General features: G+C 39.5%; 1 long non-coding RNA gene across 1 annotated transcript; it reads right to left on the minus strand.

Moving 5' to 3' along the window:
- Positions 1-2258: 2258 nt before the first annotated feature.
- On the minus strand, positions 2259-21664 carry LOC309653475. Its single transcript, XR_014259210.1, has 2 exons — positions 21283-21664; positions 2259-10549 (listed from the first exon to the last, which is right to left on the minus strand). It is a non-coding gene; the product is annotated as an uncharacterized lncRNA (long non-coding RNA).
- Positions 21665-25034: the final 3370 nt, after the last annotated feature.

Raw genomic sequence — 25034 nt, forward strand, 5'->3', positions numbered from 1 at the left:
GCGTCCTTTACCAGGTCCCCAGCAGCCCACGGGGCTCTCGTGGTCAGGCCCCTCCCAGGATATGGAGCTCACCTGTGCAGGTATCCAGCAGCCACAGGGCTCTTGTGGTTAGGGCCCTCCCAGGATATGGAGTTCACCTGGGCAGGTACCCAGCAGCCCACGGGGCTCTCGTGGTCAGGCCCCTCCCAGGATATGGAGCTCACCTGTACAGGTACCCAGCAGCCCACGGGGCTCTCGTGGTTAGGGCCCTCCCAGGATATGGAGCTCACCTGGGCAGGTACCCAGCAGCCCACGGGGCTCTCGTGGTCAGGCCCCTCCCTGCATATGGAGCTCACCTGGGCAGGTACCCAGAAGCCCACGGGGCTCTCGTGGTCAGGCCCCTCCCTGGATATGGAGCTCACTGGGCAGGTACCCAGCAGCCCACGGGGCTCTCGTGGTCAGGCCCCTCCCTGGATATGGAGCTCCCTGGACAGGTACCCCGGCAGGGCTGGGCACACAGGAACCGTGCACATAGCCCTCATTGCAGAGCACCCCCAGCACACCTGTCACTCAGAGCTGGCACAGAGCACCTCAGAGCAGGGCTTGAACTAACAAACAGTAGCTCCGACATGTCTGTGACCCTAGCATTCACTCTGTGTGGCCTCCTTCCACCTGGTCTTCCAGGGGCTTCCACTGCAGCCAGGGCACCAGGCCTCTGTCTCCACCCACCACCCCTCCTCTTCCTGACTCCTGGGTTCCTCTCATTAGGAGAGGGTCTTCTTGAAGTTGTGTCCCACTCATGGACCAGATAAAATGATTAGAAAACAAGCCAGGGCTGCCGCCCCTTGTCTATCCTGACTCTCGGGACCGTACACCTGTTTCTTGGATCTGGCCAGTGCAGCAAGGCCCATTTTCTGCAACTCAGCCCCTGATGGGCGAGGATTAGCTGACCTGGGCAGCCTGACCCGGCCGGCCAGCCCTTCCCAGGTGTGCCTGGGTTGAGGTCAATATAAACACCCCTCCAGGCAGCAAAAGCCTCTGCAGCTGTGCCTGACGCCATATTCTCTGCCCCGTCAGCAGTCTCGGGATTGGGCTGGTGGGAGGGAGTAGGGCCCAGGGCTCTATGAGTGGCCCCGTGTGAGTGGGGTTCTGCTGGACTTTCTGCAGGAGTTGCCGGGCTGTCACCTGCTAAAGAAGAGGATGTGTCACCCATACCTGCTGCTGGAATTTCTCCCTGGGCAGAGGTGAGGAAGGAAAAAAGCAGTGGGGGCCGGGACAGGAGGGGTACCTCAGGCAGGGAAGTGGAACGCTTCCAGAAGAGCGCCTGGGGCCAGGACCATCCTGGCTGGCCTGCAGACACTAAGTCGGCCTGCATGCTGTCGCTGGTGTGACTCCAAGCCCCTTCCTCTAGGCTTTAAAGCCTTTGCACACATTCAGGTGTTTTACCTGGGAAGGGTGGGAAAAGTTCAGAAGCAGCTGGCCTGGGGCTCAGCTCATGTTTACTCAGAGACGCCTTCTCACGGTCCCCCAACTTTGCAATGAGGACGCTCCTTGCGGGGGTGCTGCTGGCTGCATGGGAGACGATTCCCCACCTCTGACCAACTTCAGAATTGTTTACCACTGGAGCAAGTGCCCTGATAGGGTTTTCCTCTGTATGGCCAGTGGGTTCTGTTTTTTTTTTTCTTTTTTGGTTCAAGGTAGGTTTTATTCCTCTTTTTGTATTTATAGACATAAGCATGGAAATAATTCATTCATATAAATACGTCTATGGGAAGGACAGAACTTTTTTTTTGTTTTATTTTTTTAAATATTATTTATTTTTTAATTTTTGAATTTTATTTTATTCATTTTTTATACAGCAGGTTCTTCTTGGTTATCTATTTTATACATATAAGTGTATATATGTCAATCTCAGGCTCGCAATTCATCCCACCACCACCACCCTGCCACTTTCCCCCCTTGGTGTCCATACATTTGTTCTCTACATCTGTGTCTCTACTTCTGCCTCGCAAACCGGTTCATCTGTACCATTTTTCTAGGTTCCACATGTATGCGTTAATATACGATATTTGTTTTTCTCTTTCTGACTTACTTCACTCTGTATGACAGTCTCTAGATCTATCCACGTCTCTACAAATGACCCAATTTCATTCCTTTTTATGGCTGAGTAATATTCCATTTTATATATGTACCACATCTTTTCCATTTGTCTGTCTATGGGCATTTAGGTTGCTTCCATGACCTGGTTATTGTAAATAGTGCTGCAATGAACATTGTGATGAATGTGTCTTTTTGAATTATGGTTTTCTCTGGGTATATGCCCAGTAGTGGGATTGCTGGGTCATATGGTAATTCTATTTTTAGTTTTTTAAGGAACCTCCATACTGTTCTCCATAGTGACTGTATCAATTTACATTCTCACAAATAGTGCAAGAGGGTTCCCTTTTCTCCACACCCTCTCCAGCATTTGTTGTTTGTAGATTTTCTGATGATGCCCATTCTAACTTGTGTGAGGTGATACCTTATTGTAGTTTTGGTTTATATTCCTCTAATAATTAGTGATGTTGAGTAGCTTTTCATGTGCTTCTTGGCCATCTGTATGTCTTCTTGGGACAAATGTCTATTTACGTCATCTGCCCATTTTTGAATTGGGTTGTTTGTTTTTTTACTGTTGAGCTGCATGAGCTGTTTATATATATTGGAGATTAATCCTTTGTCCATTGATTCGTTTGCAAATATTTTCTCCAATTCTGAGGGTTGTCTTTTCGTCTTGTTTGTAGTTTCCTTTGCTTTGCAAAAGCTTTTAGGTTTCATTTGCTCCCATTTGTTTATTTTTGTTTTTTATTCCATTACTCTAGGAGGTGGATCAAAAAAGATCTTACTGTGATTTATGTCAAAGAGTATTCTTCCTATGTTTTCCTCTAAGAGTTTTATAGTGTCCGGTCTTACATTTCGGTCTCTAATCCATTTTGAGTTTATTTTTTGTGTATGGTGTTTGGGAGTGTTCTAATTTCATTCTTTTACATGTAGCTGTCCATTTTTCCCAGCACCACTTATTGAAGAGACTGTCTTTTCTCCATTGTATATCCTTGCCTCCTTTGTCATAGATTAGTGGACCATAGGTGTGTAGGTTTGTCTCTGGGCTTTCTGTTTTTTTTCTTTTACATCTTTGTTGGAGTATAATTGCTTTACAATTGTGTGTTAGTTTCTGCTGTATAAAAAAGTGAATCAGCTATACGTATACATATAACACCATATCCCCTCCCTCTTTCACCTCCCTCTCATTCCCTTTTCCCACCCCTTTAGGTGGTCACAAAGCACCGAGCTGATCTCCCTGTGCTATGTGGCTGTTTCCCAGTAGCTATCAATTTTACATTTGGTAGTGTATATAAGTCCATACCACTCTCTCACTTTGTCCCAGCTTACCCTTCCCCCTCCCCGTGTCCTCAAGTCCTTTCTCTATGTCTGTGTCCTTAATCTTTTCCTGCCCCTAGGTTCTTCATAAACTTTTTTTCTTTTAGATTCCATATATATATGTTAGCATACAGTATTTGTTTTTCTCTTTCTGACTTACTTCACTCTGTAGGACAGATTCTAGGTCCATCCATCTCACTACATATAACTCAATTTCATTTCTTTTTATGGCTGTGTAATATTCCATTTTATATTGAAGATGTGAAACATCTTTTTTACCCATTCATCAGTTGATGGACACTTAGGTTGCTTCCATGTCCTGGCTATTGCAAATAGAGCTGCAGTGAACATTGTGGAACATGACTCTTTTTGAATTATGGTTTTCTCCAGGTATATGCCCAGTAGTGGGATTGCTGTGTCATATGGTAATTCTATTTTTAGTTTTTTAAGGAACCTCCATATTGTTCTCGATAGTGGCTGTATGAAGTTACACTCCCACCAACGGTGCAAGAGGGTTCCCTTTTTTCCACACCTCTGCAGCATTTATTGTTTGTAGATTTTTTTGATGATGGCCATTCTTACCTGTGTGTGGTGATACCTCATTGTAATTTCGATTTGCATTTCTCTAATGATCAGTGATGTTGAGCATTCTTTCATGTGTTTTTTGGCAATCTGTATATCTTCTTTGGAGAAATGTCTATTTAGGTCTTCTGCCCATGTTTGGATTGGGTTGTTTGGTTTTGTGATATTGAGCTACATGAGCTGCTTTTTGGATATTAATCCTTTGCCATTTGCTTCATTTGAAAATATTTTCTCCCATTCTGATGGTTGTCTTTTCGTTTTGCTTATGTTTTCCTTTGCTGTGCAAAAGATTTTAAGTTTCATTAGGTCCCATTTTTTAATTTTTGTTTTTATTTCCATTTATCTAGGAGGTGGGTCAAAGAAGGATCTTTCTGTGATTTATGTCATAGACTGTTCTGCTTATGTTTTCCTCTAAGAGTTTTATAGTGGCTGGTCTTACATTTAGGTCTCTAATCCAGTTTGAGTTTATGTTTGTGTATGGTGTTAGGGAGTGTTCTAATATCATTCTTTTACATGTAGCTGTCCAGTTTTCCCAGCACCACTTACTGAAGACACTGTCTTTTCTCCATTGTATACCCTTGCCTCCTTTGTCATAGATTAGTTAACCATAGGTACGTGGGTTTATCTCTGTGCTTTCTATCCTGTTCTATTGATCTCTATTTCTGTTTTTGTGTCAGTACCATATTATCTTGATTGCTGTAGCTTTGTAATATAGTCTGAAGTCTGGAAGTCTGATTCCTCTAGCTCTTTTTTTTTTCCCCCTCAAGACTGCTTTGGCTATCCGGGGTCTTTTGTGTCTCCCTACAAATTTTAAGATTTTTTTCTAGTTCTGTAGAAAATGCCAAAGGTATTTTGATAGGGATTGCATTGAATCTGTAGATTGCTTTGGGTAGTATAGTCTTTTTCACAATATTGATTCTTCTAATCCAAGAACATGGTATATGTCTCCATCTGTTTATATCATCTTTTATTTCTTTCATCAGTGTCTTATAGTTTTCTGAGTACAGGGCTTTTACTTCCTTAGTTAGGTTTATTCCTAGGTATTTTATTCTTTTTGTTGCAGTGGTAATGGGATTGTTTCCTTAATTTCTCCTTCTGTTCTTTCATTTTTAGTGTATAGGAATGCAAGCAATTTCTGTGCATTAATTTTGTATCCTGCAACTTTACCAAATTCATTGATTTACTCCAGTGGTTTTCTGGTGGCATCTTTAGGCTTCTCTATCTATGATATCATGTCATCTGCAAACAGTGACAATTTTACTTCTTCTTTTCCTTTTTGTATTCCTTTTATTTCTTTTTCTTCTCTGATTGCCATGGCTAGGACTTCCAAAGCTATGTCGAATAGTAGTGGTGAGAGTGGACATCCTCGTCTTGTTCCTGATCTTAGAGGAAACGCTTTCAGTTTTTCACCATTGAGAATGCTGTTTGCTGTGGGTTTGTCATATATGGTCTTTATTATGTTGAGGTAGTTTCCCTCTATGCCCACACTCTGCATAGTTTTTATCATAAATGGGTGTTGAATTTGCTCAAAATCTTTTCCTGCATATATTGAGATGATCATATGGTTTTATTCTACAATTTGTTAATATGGTGTATCACATTGATTTGTGTATATTGAAGAATCCTTGCATCCCTGGGATAAACCCCACTTGATCATGGTGTATGAGCCTTTTAATGTGTTGTTCGATTCTGTTTGCTAGTATTTTGTTGAGGATTTTTACATCTATATTCATCAGTGATATTGGTCTATAATTTTCTTTCCTTGTAGTACCTTTGTCTGGTTTTGGTATCAGGGTGATGGTGGTCTCATAGAATGAGTTTGGGAGTGTTCCTTCCCCTGCAATTGTTTTGAAGAATTTGAGAAGGTTGGATGTTAGCTCTTCTCTAAATATTTGATAGAATTCACCTGTGATGCCATCTGGTTCTGGACTTTTGTTTGTTGGAAGATTTTTAATCACAGTTTCAATTTCATTGCTTGTGATAGGTTTGTTCATATTCTCTATTTCTTCCTGATTCAGTCTTGGAAGGTTATCCCTTTCTAAGAATTTGTCCATTTCTTCCAGGTTGTCCATTTTATTGGCATAGAGTTGCTTGTAGTAGTCTCTTAGGATGCTTTGTATTCCTGTGGTGTCTGTTGTAACTTCTCCTTTTTCACTTCTAATTTTGTTGTTTTGAGTCCTCTCCCTCTTTTTCTTGAGTCTGGCTAAAGGTTTATCATTTTTGTTTATCTTCTCAAAGAACCAGCTTTTAGTTTTATTGATCTTTGCTTTCGTTTTCTTTGTTTCTATTTCATTTATTCCTTCTCTGATCTTTATGATTCCTTTCCTTCTACTAACTTTGGGTTTTGTTTTTCTTTCTCTAGTTCCTCTAGGTGTAAGGTTAGATTGTTTATTTGAGATTTTTCTTGTTTCTTGAGGTAGGCTTGTATTGCTATAAACTTCCCTCTTAGAACTGTTTTTGCTGCATCCCATAGGTTTTGGATCATCGTGTTTTTGTTGTCATTTGTCTCTAGGTAGTTTTTGATTTCCTCTTTGATTTCTTCAGTGATCTCTTGGTTATTTAGTAACGTATTGTTTAGCCTCCATGTGTTTGTGTTTTTTTCAGTTTTTTCCCTGTAATTGATTTCTAATCTCATAGCATTGTGGTCGGAACAGCTGCTTGATATGATTTCAGTTTTCTTAAATTTACTGAGGCTTTTTTGTGACCCAAGATGTGATCTGTCCTGGAGAATGTTCTGTGTGCAGTTGAGAAGAACGTGTAATCTGCTGTTTTTGGATGGAATGTCCTATAAATATCAATTAACTCTATCTGGTCTATTGTGTCATTTAAAGCTTGTGTTTCCTTATTAATTTTCTGTCTGGATGATCTCCACTGGTGTAAGTGAGCTGTTAAAGTCCCCCGCTATTATTGTGTTACTGTCGATTTCCTCTTTTATAGCTGTTAGCAGTTGCCTTATATATTGAGGTGCTCCTATGTTGGGTACATATATATTTATAATTGTTATATCTTCTTCTTGGATAGATCCCTTGACCATTATGTAGTGTCTTTCCTTGTCTCTTGTAACATTCTTTATTTTAAAGTCTATTTTATCTGATATGAGTATTGCTACTCCAGCTTTCTTTTGATTTTCATTTGCATAGAATATATTTTTCCATCGCCTCAATTTCAGTCTGTATGTGTCCCTAGGTCTCAAATGGGTCTCTTGTAGACAGCATATATATGGGTTTTGTTTTTGTATCCATTCAGAGAGCCTGTGTCTTTTGGTTGGAACATTTAGTCCATTCATTTTTAAGGTAATTATCGATACGTATGTTCCTATTACTATTTTCTTAATTGTTACGGGTTTGTCTTGGTGGGTCCTTTTCTTCTCTTGTGTTTCCCACTTAGAGAAGTTCCTTTAGCATTTGGTGTAGAGCTGGTTTCATGGTGCTGAATTCTCTTAGCTTTTGCTTGTCTGTAGGACTTTTGATTTCTCTGTGAAATCTGAATGAGTTCCTTGCTGGGTGGAGTACTCTTGGTTGTAGGTTCTTCCCTTTCATCACTTTAAATTTATCATGCCACTCCATTCTGGCTTGTAGATTTTCTGCTGAGAAATCAGCTGTTATGGGAGTTCCCTTTTATGTTATTTGTTATTTTTCCCTTGTTGCTTTCAATAATTTTTCTTTGTCTTTAATTTTTGTCAATTTGGTTACTATGTGTCTTGGCATTTTTCTCCTTTGGTTTATCCTGCCTGGGACTCTCTACACTTACTGGACTTGGCTGGCTATTTCTTTTCCCATGCTAGGGAAGTTTTTGACTATAATCTCTTCAAATATATTCTTGGGTCATTTCTCTCTCTCTTCTCCTTCTGGGACCCCTATAATGTGAATGTTGTTGCGTTTAATGTTGTCCCAGAGGACTCTTAGGGTGTCTTCATTTATTTTCATTCTTTTTCTTTATTCTGTTCCATGGCAGTGATTTCCACCTTTCTGTCTTCCAGGTCACTTATCCGTTCTTCTGCCACAGTTATTCTGCTACTGATTCCTTCTAGTGTATTTTTCATTTCAGTTATTATATTATTCACCACTGTTTGTTTGTTCTTTAATTCTTCTAGGTGTTTGTTCCTTAATTCTTCTAGTTCTTTGTTAAGCATTTCTTGCATCCTCTCGATCTTTGCCTCCATTCTTTTTCCAAGATCTTGGATCATCTTCACTATCATTATTTGGAATTCTTTTTCTGGGAGGTTCCCTATCTCCATCTCATTTCGTTTTTTTTCTGGGGTTTTATCTTGTTCCTTGATCTGGTATAAAGTCCTCTGCCTTTTCATTTTGTCTATCTTTCTGTGAATGAGGTTTTCCTTCCACAGGCTTCAGAATTGTAGTTCTTCTTGCTTCTGCTGTCTGCTCTCCAGTGGATGAGTCTATCTTAGAGTCTTGTGCAAGCTTCCTGATGGGAGGGACAGGTGGTGAGTAGAGCTGGGTGTTGCTTTGGTGGGCAGAGCTTTAATCCGCTTGTCTGTGGATTAAATAAAACTTTAATAAAAAAGTTTAATCCACTTGTCTGCTGATGCATGGGGCTGGGTTCCCTCCCTGTTGGTTGTTTGGCCTGAGGCAAGCCAGCACTGGAGCCTACCTTGCTCTTGGTGGGGCTAATGGCGGACTCTGGGAGGGCTCACACCAAGGAGTATTTCCCAGAACTTCTGCTGCCAGTGTCGTTGTCCTCATGGTGAGCCACAGCCACAGCCACCACCTGCCTCTGCAGGAGACCCTCTAAAACTAGCAGGTAGTTCTGGTCATTCTCTTATGGGGTCACTGCTCCTTCCCCTGGGTCTTGATGTGCACACTACTTTGTGTGTGCCCTCCAAGAGTGGAGTATCTGAGTGGAGTTGAGACTCTGATACTCTGCGTGGAATCACACAGATTCTGGGTCCTGTGAAGCTTCGATGTTTTGTGGTTCTAGAAATCCTATAGGAGACGGTCCTCAGCAGGTGAACCTAATGCTGTCAGTAGAGGTGATGAAGCCAAAGATCTGCAGTTCCGACTAGAGGTGCCGATGTACATACAGGACAAAATCATCTCGTGTGATTGTAGTTCAGGCATGTTTAAGATGAATGCAGCCATGTTAATGCCTACCATATTCTATCTTGAGCCTCTCCTCAGGGACCCCATCCTCAGTTCCTGAGGCTCCTGTAAGTCATGTACAGGGGACTGGAGAGTGGGCTCTGTCCAGCCTGAGCCCTGAGTTACGCTGTGTGTATCTTAGGATACTTTGTATTTCTGTGGTGTCTGTTGTAACATCATCTCTTTCATTTCAGGTTTATTTGGGCCCTCTCTTTTTAAAAAAAAACATACTACTGTTGTCTTTTATTCTTTAAAGTAGTTTAATAAGTGTTTGATCTACTATCCTTACTCTATGTATACATTTTGCAGTGATATTTTTACTTTACTTTGTTTTCTTGTTACTATCAATAATTAGTGAGACATCTTTTAAGCTATCTTCAACATTGCTTATAAAGCTGCTTTATTAGTGATGACAGAGCCTTAATGGAAGTCATGTTCTGGTTGTAAATTAGAATACAATGTGCCAGCAAAAAGCCCCTTAAGTTTATGTCTCATTACTTCTTGTTCTTTTTTTAATTTAATTTTTATTTTTTACCAGAGCAAATTTGATTAAAATGTTTTGTTTCTTCTAGGTGGGCAAGATGTGATTCTTTTAAACATATACATATATCTATTCTTCTTTGGATCATTTTCCCATGTAGGTTATGACACACTGTTGAGTAATCTTCTCTTGGTATTACATAGGTCTTTGGTGATTACATATTTCACAAGTGTTTCTATATCTATCTTAACCCCAATACCTAATGTATCCAATCCTCACACCTTTCCATTTGGTGAACCATAAGCTTATTTAATGAATCTGTGATTGCATTTCTCTGTGGAAATATCTTCCTTGGTATCAATTTTTAGCTAAGACCTATAAGTGATATTATAGGATATGTGTCTTTTGCTTTCTGACTTAGTAAAATTTGCCTGATTACCACAAGAATCATACATGGTGCTGCAAATAGCATTGTTTCATTTTTTTCTCTGGCTAATATTCCATCTGTACGTGTACCAGTTTTTCTTTGACCACGCACCTCTTGATGGACTTTTTGGTTGCGTCCATGTCTTGGCTATTGTAATACTGCAGCAATGCACATTTGCTTGCCTGTGTCTTTCCAGTTTTATCTTCTTATGTTATAGGACAAGGAGTGGGCTTGCTGTATCATATGGTAGCTCAGTGTGTACATTTTAAAGGCACCACCATTCAGTTCTCATTACTGGCTCTTTCCAGGTTACGTCCCACTTAAAGTTGAGGGTATGCATTTCTCCAAAACACCTTCAGTATTTATTGTTTGTAGTTTTCTTGCTGATGGTTATTCTGACAGGTGCGAGCTGAGACCTCTTTGTGGTTGAATTTGCATGTGTCCCATAATCTGTTGAAATTGAGCTTTAAAGCATGTCCTTTTTATTTATCAAACTGTGATTACAGCTTAGATCTTCAAAGTGTTTTCTTAAGTATGTGTCACATTTTGAAAATTTTTGGCCATTACCTCCCTCAAGACATTTTGAGGGCAGGTTTCATTTACAGCCCTGCAGTACTTGTTCATCTGAAGTGACCATTAGCCCAGGCTATAAAGCTGCTTTTGCAGGTAACGGCCAGAGGGTGGCAGCCTTTCTACATTCCCCACGCTGGTACTTGGGAAACAGACCTACCCGCCAGTGGTGTTCTTCGGTTATAAATTAGAGTGGAATGTGCTCGGATAAACCCACAAATGCTGATGTCTCCTTACATTTGTTTGTTTTTTAAATTTAATTGATATTTTTTACTGGAGTAATATTCCATTGTATACAAGGACCACTTCTTCTTGGTGCATTCCTCTGTTGATGGACATTTGTGTTGCTTCCAAGTGTTCACTATGGTAAATATTGCTGGTGTACAGGTTTGCCCGCCTGTGAGTTTTTGATTCTCATTTTCTCAGGTGATAGTTCCAGCAGTGGTTGTGATTGATTCACTGGTAGCTCAATGTTTCCCTTTTCAAAGCACCTACATTGTGTTTTCATTAGTGGCTCTTTACATGTCCCCCCTCCTTTCAACCGAGGGTACACATTTCTCCACAATCCCTTTAGCATTTATTTTTTGCAGGATTTTTCGTAATGGCCATTCTGACTGCTGTGAGCTGATAGGTTTTTGTAATATGGGTATGCATGTCATTAAAATTTCTAAAATTCATCATTTTTCCACGCCTTTTTCTTTTCTGTTTAAAAAAAGAAAAAAGTGTGCGTACAATATACCTCTTGAAAGTGTCTTCTTGAACGTTGCCCTCTTTTGAATTTTTTGGTCAATTTTCAACCCCAGGATTGTTTTGGAGGGTAGGTGTCATTTACAGGCCTACAAGTTTTGTGAATATGTAGTGACCTTAATCAATGGGTTTAAAGCTGCTGTTGCGGGAAACGGCTACAATGAGGTAGAATTTCTCCATTCCCAAATCTGGATACTAGGGCAAGGGCCTTTCTGGAAGTCGTGTTCCTAGGTTGTAAATTAGAATGGAATGTGTCAGAAGATACCCCCATAAGTTTATGTCTCATTACTTCTTCTTGGTTTTGTTAATTTTTTTAATTGGGGTGAAGATTAGAGTATTGTTTGTCCTAAGTGTACACAATCTGGTTCATTTGTACATTATATACGTCTATTCATGTACAGATCCTCTTCCCATGTAAAATATTACAGAGTGTTCCGTAGACCCCCTTAATATATGGTCTGGCTTTTTGATATATGTATATAGTATGTATTTGTATACGTATACTAACACTAATCTTTATTTATAAATTCCCCCCTCCTTTCCTTTTAGATGAGCATAGTTTGTTTTCTAAACCTGTGAGTGTCTTTCTCTTTGGAAATATGTTCATTTGTGTCAGTTATTAGATAATGCCATAAGTGATATTATAGGATATAGGTCTTTTGCTTTCTGACCTACTTTATGTTTTGTGATTATCTCCAGGCTCATCTATGGTGCCTCAAAGAGCAGTGCTTCAATGTTTTCCATGGCTAATATTCCATTGTGTACATGGACAACTTCTTCTTGGTGCATTCCTCTGTTGATGGACATTTTTGTTGCTTCCAAGTGTTGCCTATGGTAAATATTGCTGGAGTGAAGGATTGCCAGCCTGTGATGTTTGATTTTCATTTTCTCAGGTGATAGACCCAGCAGTGGGTATGATTTATTGACTGGTATGGTAGCTCAATGTTTACCTTTTCAAGGCACCTCAATTGTGCTTTCATTAGTGGCTCTTACCACGTCCCCCTTAGAATCGAGGGTACGCATTTCTCCACAATCACGTCAGCATTTATTGTTTGCAACATTTTTGTTGATGGCCATTCTGACTGGTGTGAGCTGATAGGTTTTTGTAATTTGGGTTTACATGTCTGTAAATATTCCTAAAATACATCATTTGTCCACGCCATTTTCTTTTTTGTTAAAAGAAAAAAGGACAAAATTTTGAGTACAATATGCTTCTTCAAATTGTCTTTTTGGAAGGTTGCACTCTTGAATATTTTGGTCAAATTTCGACCTCAGTATTTTTTGGAGGGCAGGTGTCATTTACAGAACTGCAATTGGTGAATATTTAGTGACCTTTTGCAGTGTGTTTAAAGCTGCTGTTGTGGGAAATGGCCACACGGATGCAGCATTTCTCCATTCCCAAATCTGGATACTAGGGCAGCAGAGCCCTTCTGGAAGTTGTTTACCTAGGTTGTAAATTTGAATGGAATGTGCCAGGAAACCCCCCCCATAAGTTTATGTCTCATTACTCCTAGTTCATTGTTTAAATTTTTTAAATTGGGGTAATGGTTAGAATGTTGCTTGTCGAAGGTGTACACACTCTGGTTCATTTACACATTATATATATCTATTTAAGTAGAGAGTCTCTTCCCATGTAAATTATTACAGAGTGTTCCGTAAACCTCCCTTGCTATATGGTCGGTCTTTTTGATATATGTATATAATATGTATTTGTATACATATGGTAATGCTAATCTTCATTTATCCATTCCCCCCACCTTTCCTTTTAGATAAGCATAGTTTTTTTTAATAAGTCTGTGATTGACTTTCTCTATGGAAATATGTTCATTTGTGTCAGTTATTAGATAACGTCTATAAGTGATATCATAGGATATAGGACTTTTGCTTTCCGACTTACCTCATGTTCTGTGATTATCTCCAAGATCATCTATGGTGCCTAAAAGAGCAGTGTTTCATGGTTTTCCATGGCTAGTATTCATTGTGTACATGGACCACTTCTTTATCCCTTCATCTGTTGATGGACATTTTGGTTGCTTCACTGTCTTGTCTATTGTTAATAAGGCTGCACTGCAGCTTTTGCAGCCCGGGTCTTCTTGATTCTGTTCTTTTCAGGTGAGAGGCCCATAGGTGCGCCTGCTGGATTGAATGGTTCCTCAATTTTCCTTTTTAAACGCAGCTCCTTTCTGTTCTCTTTACTTTCTGTTAACCATTTTACATCTCACCAGCAGCTAGAGGGTACACAGTTTTCTAAAACCCCTTCAGCATTTATAGTTTGTAGACTTTTTGCTGATGGTCATTTGACTGGTGTGAGCTGAAACCTTTCTGGAGATTGGATTTGCATGTGGCTACTAATTCCTTATACTGAGCTTTAGGCATGTTCTGTTATTTCTTTTCCTTTCATTTCTTAAAGAGTGAGAACAACTTCCCTCTTCATATTGTCTTCTTGAAAAATTTGTCATGTGTTGAATTTTCTTGCCTATTCCTTATCCGAGGGCATTTTTTGAGGGCTGGTGTCATTTACAGCCCTGCAGGCCTTGTGACTATTAAGCAACCATTAGCACTGGGTTTAAAGCTGCTGTTGTGGGAAACAGCCACAAGGCGGCAGCATTATTATGTTCTCAACTCTTGTTACCAGGGCAACAGAGTCTTACTGCAGGTAGTGTTCCCAGGTTGTAAATTAGAGTGGAATGTGCTGGGGCAATCGCTCAGAAGGTTATGTCTCCTTGCTTATGTTTGTTTTTAAAATTTAATTTATATTTCATGTCGGAGTAAATTTGATTAGAGTGTTGTGATTATCTGGCTGTACAGAATCTGCTCAATGATTCATACATATGTCTGTTCATCTTCGGATCCTGTTACCATGTATGTTATTACAGAATGTTGAGTAGACCTCCCTTGGTATTTGGTAGTTGTTTTGTCATTATATATTTTATATGTATTGGTGATTATATAATTCCTATAGTTTATATGTTATATGTTTATAGACATTTAACATACATTAGTATATGTATGTTAGCCCCATAATCCTAATTTATCCATCCTCCCACCTTTCATTTTGGTTAACCATTAGTTTGTTTTATAAGTCTGTGAGTGTCTTTTTCTTTGGAAATATGTTCATTGGTAGCAATCTTAGGATAACATGTATAAACGATACCATAGGATATTTGTCATTCCCTTTTGACTTACTTAACCCAATATGATTACTTCTAGGCTCATCTGCACTCCTGAAAACGGCACTGTTCATTTTTTTCCCAAAGCTACTATTCCATTCGGTATGTATACCGCTTCTTCTTTGTCCATTTGTCTGTTGATGGACATTTTGTTGGCTTGCCTGTCTTGGCTATTGTAAATATGGCTGCAGTGCATGTTTTCCTGTCTGTGCCTTTCCGATTCTGGTCTCCTTAGGGTATAGGCCCGTTAGGGGATGGGCCGCAACATATGGTAGCTCAGTTTCTACCTTTTAAATGCAGCTCCATTCTGTTCTCATGATTAGCTGTTACCAATTTACATCCAACCAACAGCATAGTTGGTATGCCTTTCTCCACTAACCCGTCAGCATTCATTGTTTGTAGACGTTTTACAGATGGCATTTTAATACTGAGTGGCGAAAACTTTTTGTAGTTTGGATTTGCATCCAACCAATAATTCCTGATATTGAGCTTTTATCCATGTTCTTCTTTTTTTAAAATAACAGATTGAGTAACACTTACCTCTTCAAACTGTTTTCTTGAAAAGTTTTCCGTGTTGTGAACTTTTTTGACCATTCCCAGACCCAGGACATTTTTTGAGGGCATGAGTCATTTACAGCGCTGCAGTACTTGTGAATATTAGTGACCATTAGCAGTAGATTGAAAGCTGCTGTTTGAGGAAACGGCCTTTGGGTGGCAGCATTTCTACGTTGCCAACTCTGCTTGCTAGGGAAACAGAACCTTGCTGCAAGTTGTGCTTTTTGGTTGCAGATTAGAGTGGAATGTGCCAGGAAAAAACCCCGTAAGGTTTAGCCTCCTAAATTCTTGTTTGTGTCTTTAATTTGTAGTTTTTGTCCGAGGACATTTGATTGAAAAATGTCTTTTGTTCTGGGTGAACAGAATCTTGTTCATTTACACATATACATATATCTATTGATCTTTGGGTCCTTTTCCATGTAGGTTGATACAGAGTGTTGAGTAGACCACTCTTTGTATTCCATAGTTCTTTGGGGATGATATATTTTATATGTATTAGTATATGTTTGTTAACCCCAATATCCTAATTTATCCATTCCTCACACCTTTTCTTAGCTTAACCATAAGTTTGTCTTCTCAATGTGAGATTGTCTTTCTCTGTGGAAACATGTTCATTTTTATGAATTGTCAGATGTCATAAGTGATATCCTAGGACATTTGTCTCTCGCATCCTGACTTACTTCATGTTGTGTGATTATCTCTAGGCTCATCTGTGGTGCTGCCTATGCCTTTCTTTTATTTTTTTTCGTGACTAATATTCCAATGTGTCCATATTCCACTTCTTCTTTATCCATTCATTTGTTTATGGACCTTTTTTTTGCTTCCATGTCTTGGGTATTTCAATATTGCTGCAGTGCACATTTGCCTGCCTCTGTCTTTCTGATTCTGGTGGTCTTAGGTTATAGGCCCAAAAGGTGCCCTGCCGCATCATATGGTAGCTCAATTTTTACCTTTTAGAGCAGCTCTGTTCAGTTTTCGTTAGTGCTGATACCACTTTACATCCCACCAGCAGCTAGAAGGTACACAGTTCTCTAAAACCCCTTCAGCATTTATAATTTGTAGACTTTTGCTGATGGTCATTTGACTGGTGTGAGCTGAAACCTTTCTGGAGGTTGGATTTGCATGTGGCTACTAATTCCCTATACTGAGCTTTAGGCATTTTCTGTTTTTTCTTTCCGTTTCTTTTCTTAAAGAGTGAGTACAACTTCCCTCTTCATATTGACTTCTTGACAAATTTGTCATGTGTTGAATTTTCTTGCCTATTCCCTACCCCAGGGCATTTTTTGAGGGCAGGTGTCATTTACAGCCCTGCAGGCCTTGTGACTATTAAGCAACCATTAGCACTGGGTTTAAAGCTGCTGTTGTGGGAAACAGCCACAAGGCGGCAGCATTATTACGTTCTCGACTCTTGTTACTAGGGCAACAGTCTTCCTGGAGGTAGTGTTGTGAGGTTGTAAATTAGAGTGGAATGTGCTGGGGCAAGCCCTCAGAAGGTTATGTCTCCTTACTTATGTTTGTTTTTTTAATTTAATTTATATTTCTTTTCGGAGTAAATTTGATTAGAGTGTTGTGATTGTCTGGCTGTACAGAATCTGCTCAATGATTCATACATATGTCTGTTCATCTTCGGATCCTGTTACCATGTATGTTATTACAGAATGTTGAGTAGACCTCCCTTGGTATTTGGTAGTTGTTTTGTCATTATATATTTTATATGTATTGGTGATTATATAATTCCTATAGTTTATATGTTATATGTTTATAGACATTTAACATACATTAGTATATGTATGTTAGCCCCATAATCCTAATTTATCCATCCTCCCACCTTTCATTTTGGTTAACCATTAGTTTGTTTTATAAGTCTGTGAGTGTCTTTTTCTTTGGAAATATGTTCATTGGTAGCAGTCTTAGGATAACATGTATAAACGATACCATAGGATATTTGTCATTCCCTTTTGACTTACTTAACCCAATATGATTACTTCTAGGCTCATCTGCACTCCTGAAAACGTCACTGTTCATTTTTTTCCCAAAGCTACTATTCCATTCGGTACGTATACCGCTTCTTCTTTGTCCATTTATCTGTTGATGGACATTTTGTTGGCTTGCCTGTCTTGGCTATTGTAAATATGGCTGCAGTGCATGTTTTCCTGTCTGTGCCTTTCCGATTCTGGTCTCCTTAGGGTATAGGCCCATTAGGGGATGGGCCGCAACATATGGTAGCTCAGTTTCTACCTTTTAAATGCAGCTCCATTCTGTTCTCATGATTAGCTGTTACCAATTTACATCCAACCAACAGCATAGTGGGTATGCCTTTCTCCACTAACCCGTCAGCATTCATTGTTTGTAGACGTTTTACAGATGGCATTTTAATACTGAGTGGCGAAAACTTTTTGTAGTTTGGATTTGCATCCAACCAATAATTCCTGATATTGAGCTTTTATCCATGTTCTTCTTTTTTTAAAATAACAGATTGAGTAACACTTACCTCTTCAAACTGTTTTCTTGAAAAGTTTTCCGTGTTGTGAACTTTTTTGACCATTCCCAGACCCAGGACATTTTTTGAGGGCATGAGTCATTTACAGCTCTGCAGTACTTGTGAATATTAGTGACCATTAGCAGTAGATTGAAAGCTGCTGTTTGAGGAAACGGCCTTTGGGTGGCAGCATTTCTACGTTGCCAACTCTGCTTGCTAGGGAAACAGAACCTTGCTGCAAGTTGTGCTTTTTGGTTGCAGATTAGAGTGGAATGTGCCAGGAAAAACCCCCGTAAGGTTTAGCCTCCTAAATTCTTGTTTGTGTCTTTAATTTGTAGTTTTTGTCCGAGGACATTTGATTGAAAAATGTCTTTTGCTCTGGGTGAACAGAATCTTGTTCATTTACACATATACATATATCTATTGATCTTTGGGTCCTTTTCCATGTAGGTTGATACAGAGTGTTGAGTAGACCACTCTTTGTATTCCATAGTTCTTTGGGGATGATATATTTTATATGTGTTAGTATATGTTTGTTAACCCCAATATCCTAATTTATCCATTCCTCACACCTTTTCTTAGCTTAACCATAAGTTTGTCTTCTCAATGTGAGATTGTCTTTCTCTGTGGAAATATGTTCATTTTTATGAATTTTCAAATGACATAAGTGATATCCTAGGACATTTGTGTCTCGCATTCTGAATTACTTCACGTTGTGTGATTATGCCTAGGCTCATCTGTGGTGCTGCCTATGCCATTCTTTTATTTTTTTTCGTGACTCATATTCCAATGTGTCCATATACCACTTCTTCTTTGTCCATTCATTTGTTTATGGACCTTCTTTTTGCCTCCTTGTCTTGGGTATTTCAATATTGCTGCAGTGCACATTTGCCTGCCCCTGTCTTTCCAATTCTGGTGGTCTTAGGTTATATGCCCAAAAGGTGCACTGCCGCATCATATGGTAGCTCAACTTTTTCTTTTAAAGCAGCTCCGTTCAGTTTTCATTAGTGCTGATACCACTTTACATCCCACCAGCAGCTAGAAGGTACACAGTTTTCTAAAACTCCTTCAGCATTTATAGTTTGTAGACTTTTTGCTGATGGTCATTTGACTGGTGTGAGCTGAAACCATTCTGGAGGTTGGATTTGCATGTGGCTACTAATTCCTTATACTGAGCTTTAGGAATGTTCTGTTATTTCTTTTCCTTTCTTTTCTTAAAGAGTGAGTACAACTTCCCTTTTCATATTGACTTCTTGTCAAATTTGTCATGTGTTGAATTTTCTTGCCTATTCCCTACCCCAGGGCATTTTTTGAGGGCAGGTGTCATTTACAGCCCTGCAGGCCTTGTGACTATTAAGCAACCATTAGCACTGGGTTTAAAGCTGCTGTTGTGGGAAACAGCCACAAGGCGGCAGCATTATTACGTTCTCGACTCTTGTTACTAGGGCAACAGTCTTCCTGGTGGTCGTGTTCCGAGGTTGTAAATTAGAGTGGAATGTGCTGGGGCAAGCCCTCAGAAGGATATGTCTCCTTACTTATGTTTGTTTTTTAAATTTAATTTATATTTCTTATCAGAGTAATTTGATTAGAGTGTTGTGATTGCCTGGCCGTACAGAATCTGCTCAATGACTCATATATATGTCTGTTCATCTTCGGATCTTGTTACCATGTATGTTATTACAGAATATTGAGTAGACCTCCTTGGTATTTGGTAGTTTTTTTCTCATTATATATTTTATATGAATTGGTGATTATATAATTCCTATAGTTTATATGTTATATGTTTATAGACATTTAACATACATTAGTATATGTATGTTAGCCCCTTAATCCTAATTTATAAATCGTCCCACCTTTCATTTTGGTTAACCATTAGTTTGTTTTCTAAGTCTGTGAGTGCCTTTCTCTGTTGAAATATGTTCATTTGTGTCAGTTCTTAGATAACGCCTATAAGTGATATCATAGAATATAGGTCTCTTGCTTTCCGACTTACCTCATGTTTTGTGATTATCTCCAGGCTCATTTGTGGTGCCTGAAAGAGCAGTGTTTCACTGTTTTCCATGGCTAATATTCCATTGTGTACATGGATCACTTCTTCTTTATCCATTCCCCTGTGGATGGACATTTTGGTTGCTTCACTGTCTTGTCTATTGTGTATAAGGCTGCAGTATAGCTTTTGCAGCCCGGGTCTTCTCGATTCTGGTCTTCTCAGGTGTGAGCCCCAGTGGTGCACCTGATGGATGGAATGGTACCTCAGTTTTTACTTTCAAACGCAGCTCCTTTCTGTTCTCATCATTGGCTGTTACCCACTTTACATCTCACCAGCAGCTAGAGTGCACATATTTCTCTAAAACCCCGTCAGCATTTATTGTTTGTAGACTTTTTGCTAATGGTCAGTTGACTCGTGTGAGTTGAAACCTTTTTGTAGATTAGATTGTATGAGTCTAATACTTCCTGAGGTTGAGCTTTTATCCATTTTCCTTTTTTCAGAAAGACAGTGAGTAAAATTTACCTCTTCATACAATCTCCTTGAAACATTTGCCTGTTTTGAATTTTTAAATCCATTTCCCACCTCAGCAGAATTTTGAAGGCAGGGGTCTTTACAGCCCTGAGTCCTTGTGAATGTTAAGTGACCATTAGCTGTGGGTTAAAAGCCGCTCTTGCGGGAAACGGCCACAAGGCGGCAGCATTTCTCCTTTACCAAATCTGGTCACTAGGGCAACAGAGCCTTAATGGAAGTCGTGTTCTAGGCTGTAAATTACAATGGAATGTGCCAGGAAAAAGCCATTTAATGTTATGTCTCATTACTTCTTGTTCGTATTTTTAATTTTATTTTTAGTTTTTAATCACAGCAAATTTGATTACAATGTTTTGTTTGTTCTAGGTGTGCAAGATGTGGTTCTTTCATACCTATACATATATCTATTCTTCTTTGGATCCTTTTCCCATGTAGGTTATGGCACAATGTTGAGTAGTCTTCTCTTGGAATTGCGTACGTGATTTGGTGATTATATATTTCACATGTGTTTTTATATGTCTGTTAACCCCAATATAGTAATGTGTCCAATCCTCACACCTTTCCATTTGGTGAACCATACGTTTTTGTACTGAATCTGTGATTGCCTTTCTCCGTGGATATATCTTCATTGGTATCAATTCGTAGGTAACACCTGTAAATGATATGGTAGGATATGTGTCTTTCGCTTTGTCACTTACTAAAAGTTGCGTGATTACTTCTAGACTCATCTATGGTGCTGCAAATGGCATTGTTTCATTCTATCGCTAGCTCATAATCCATCTGTATATGTAGCAATTCTTCTTTGTCCACCCATCTGTCGGTGGACTTTTCGGTGACTTCCATATCTTGGCTATTGTAATATTGTGCAATGCAGATTTGCCTGCCTCTTTCTTTCCAATTCTGTCTTCTTAGGTTATAGGTCCAGGAATAAGCCTCTGGATCATTCGGTAGCTCAATGTTTACCTTTGAAAGACACCGCCACTCTGTTCTCTTTAGTGGCTCTTTCCAGGTTACATCCCACTTAAAGTTGAGGGTTTGCATTTCTCCACAGCACCTTCAGCATTTATTCTTTGTAGTTTTTTAATGATGGTTATTCTGACTGGTGTGAGCTGATACGTCTTTGTGGTTGAATTTGCATGTGTCTCATGATCCGTTCAAACTGAGCTTTAAGGCAGGTCCTTTTCATTTTTCAGGCTGTGAGTACAGCTTAGTTCTTCAAAGTGTTTTCTTAAAGTATGTGTTAAAATTTTTTGGACATTACCTCCCTCAAGACATTTTGCGGTGACCACTAGCACAGGCTTAAACCTGCGTTTGCAGGTAACGGCCAGAGGGCGGCAGTCTTTCTACGTTCCCCACGCTGGTACTAGGGAAACAGACCTTCTGGCCAGTGGTGTTCCTCGGTTATAAATTAGAGTGGAATATGCCTGAATAAACCCACAAATGCTGATGTCTCCTTACTTATGTCTGTCTTTTAAATTTAACTTATATTTATTATTGGAGTAATATTCCATTGTGTACATGGAACAGTTCTTCTTGGTGCATTCCTCTGTTGATGGACATTTTCATTGCTTCCAAATGTTGGCTATGGTAAATATGGCTGGAGTGCAGGATTGCCAGCCTGTGACGTTTTGATTCACATTTTCTCAGGAGATATGCCCAGCAGCGGGTATGACTGATTGACGGGTAGCACAATGTTGATCTTTTCAAGGCACTTCCATTGTGTTTTCATTAGTGGCTCTTACCACGTCCCCCTTAGAGCCGAGTGTACGCCTTCCTCCACAGTCCCTTCAGCATTTATTTTTGGAAACATTTTTGCTGATGCCCATTCTGACTGCTGTGAGCTGATAGGTATTTTGTAATTTGGGTTTGCATGTCTTTAAAAATTCCTTAAATACATCATTTTCCCACACCTTTTTCTTTTCTCTTAAAAGAAAAATCTGTGAGTACAATATACCTCTTGAAACTGTCTTCTTGGAAGGTTGCCCTCTTTTGAAATTTTTGCTCCATTTTTGATCGCAGGATTTATTTGGAGGGCAGGTGTCATTTACAGAATTGCAAGTTGGTGAATATTTAGTGACCTTTAGCAGTGGGTTTATAGCTGCTGTTGTGGGAAATGGGCACAAGGAGGCAGCATTTCTCCATTCCCAAATCTGGGTACTAGGGCAGCAGAGCCTTTCTGGAAGTCGTGTTCCTAGGTTGTAAATTAGAATGGAATGTGCCAGGAGAAACCCCCATAAGTTTAGGTCTCATTACTTCTTGTTTTTGTTATTTTTTTTTAATTGGGGTAAAGACTAGAATATTGTTTGTCCTAGGGGTACACAATCTGGTTCATTTGTATATTATATATGTCTACTCTACAGATCCTCTTCCCATGTAAAATATTACAGAGTGTTCTGTCGACCTCCCTTGCTATATGGTCGGTCTTTTTGAAATATGTATATAATATGTATTTGGATATGTATAGTAACACTAATCTCATTTATCCATTCCCCCCACCTTTCCTTTTAGATGAGCATAGTTGGTTTTCTAAGTCTGTGAGTGTCTTTCTCTGTGGAAATATGTTCACTTGTGTCAGTTATTAGATAATGCCTATAAGGGATATCATAGGATATAGCTCTTCTGCTTTCCGACTTACCTCATGTTTTGTGATTATCTCCAGGCTCATCTCTGGTGCCTCAAAGAGCAGTGTTTCATTGTTTTCCATGGCTAATATTCCATTGTGTACATGGACTCCTTCTTCTTTATCCATTCACCTGTTGATGGACATTTTGGTTGCTTGCCATCTTGGCTATTTTGAATAAGGCTGCAGTGCAGCTTTTGCAGCCTGTGTCTTTTCGATTCTGGTCTTCTCAGGTGAGAGGCCCAGTGGTGTGCCTGCTGGATTGAATGGTACCTCAGTTTTTACTTTTAAACGCAGTTCCTTTCTGTACTCATTATTGGCTGTTAACCACTTTAGATCTCACCAGCACCTAGAGGTTACACAGTTCTCTACAACCCCATCAGCATTTATTGTTTGTAGACTTTTTGCTGACAGTCAGTAGACAGGTGTGAGTTGAAACCTTTTGGTTGATTAGATTGCATGTGTCTAATAATTCCTGAGGTTGAGCTTTTATCCATTTTCCTGTTTTTTTGTTTAAAGAGAGTGAGGAATACTTACCTCTTCATACTATCTTCTTGAAACATTTGCCTGTTTTGAATTTTTTTGTCCATTCCCTACCTGAGCACAATTTTTGATGGCAGGTGTCCTTTACAGCCCTGAGTCCTTGTGAATTTTAAGTGACCATTAGCTGTGGGTTTAAAGCTGCTCTTGCGGGAAACGGCCACAAGGCGGCAGCATTTCTCCTTTACCAAATCTGGTCACTAGGGCAACAGAGCCTTAATGGAAGTCGTGTTCTAGGTTGTAAATGACAAAGGAATGTGCCAGGAAAAAGCCCTTTAAGTTTATGTGTCATTACTTCTTGTTCGTATTTTTAACATAATTTTTATTCTTTATCACAGCAAATTCGATTACAATGGTTTGTTTGTTCTAGGTGTGCAAGATGTGGTTCCTTCACACATATACATATATCTATTCCTCTTTGGAATCTTTTCCCATGTAGGTTATGACACAATGTTGAGTAGTCTTCTCTTGGTATTCTGTAGGTCTTTGGTGATTATATATTTCACGTGTGTTTGTATATCTCTGTTCACCTCAATATGGTGATGTATCCAATCCTCACACCTTTCCATTTGGTGAACCATAAGTTTTTGTACTGAATCTGGGATTGCCTTTCTCTGTGGAAATATCTTCGTTTGTATCAATTTTTAGCTAACACCTATATGTGATATGATAGGATATGTGTCTTTCGCTTTCTCACTTACTCCAAGTTGCGTGATTACTTCTAGACTCATCTATGGTGCTGCAAATGGCATTGTTTCATTTTTTCGCTAGCTCATATTCCATCTGTACATGTAGCAGTTCTTCTTTGTCCACCCATCTGTCGGTGGACTTTTTGGTTACTTCTGTATCTTGGCTATTGTAATACTGTGCAATGCAGATTTGCCTGCCTGTGTCTTTCCAATTCTGTCTTCTTAGGTTATAGGTCCAGGTATAGGTCTACTGGATCATATGGTAGCTCAGCGTTAACCTTTTAAAGGAACCTCCATTCTGTTCTATTTAGTGGCTCTTTCCAGGTTACGTCCCACTTAAAGTTGAGGGTATGCATTTCTCCACAGCACCTTTAGCATTTATTCTTTGTAGTTTATTGCGGATGGTTATTCAGACCGGTGTGAGCTGATACCTCTTTGTGGTTGAATTTCCATGTGTCTCATAATCCGTTGAAATTGAGCTTTAAGGCATGTACTTTTTATTTTTCCAGCTGTGATTACGGCTTAGTTCTTCAAAGTGTTTTCTTAAAGTATGTGTCCCATTTTGAAATATTGTAACCATTACTTTCCTCAAGACATTTTGAGGGCAGGTTTCATTTACAGCCCTGCAGTACTTGTTCATATGAAGTGACCATTAGCCCAGGCTTTAAAGCTGCTTTTGCAGGTAACGGCCAGAGGGTGGCAGCCTTTCTACGTTCCCCACGCTGGTACTTGGGAAACAGACCTACCCGCCAGTGGTGTTCTTCGGTTATAAATTAGAGTGGAATGTGCTCGGATAAACCCACAAATGCTGATGTCTCCTTACATTTGTTTGTTTTTTAAATTTAATTGATATTTTTTACTGGAGTAATATTCCATTGTATACAAGAACCACTTCTTCTTGGTGCATTCCTCTGTTGATGGACATTTGTGTTGCTTCCAAGTGTTGACTATGGTAAATATTGCTGGCGTACAGGTTTGCCAGCCTGTGACCTTTTGATTCTCATTTTCTCAGGAGATAGGCCCAGCAGATGGTATGCTTGATTCACTGGTAGCTCAATGTTTACCTTTTCAAAGCACCTCCATCGTGTTTTCATTAGTGGCTCTTCCCACGTCCCCCTTAGAGCTGAGGGTACACATTTCTCCACAATCCCTTCAGCATTTATT

Source organism: Balaenoptera physalus (assembly GCF_965194825.1).
Source record: "Balaenoptera physalus genome assembly, contig: HAP1_SCAFFOLD_252, whole genome shotgun sequence".
Classification (NCBI taxonomy): Eukaryota; Metazoa; Chordata; class Mammalia; order Artiodactyla; family Balaenopteridae; genus Balaenoptera; species Balaenoptera physalus.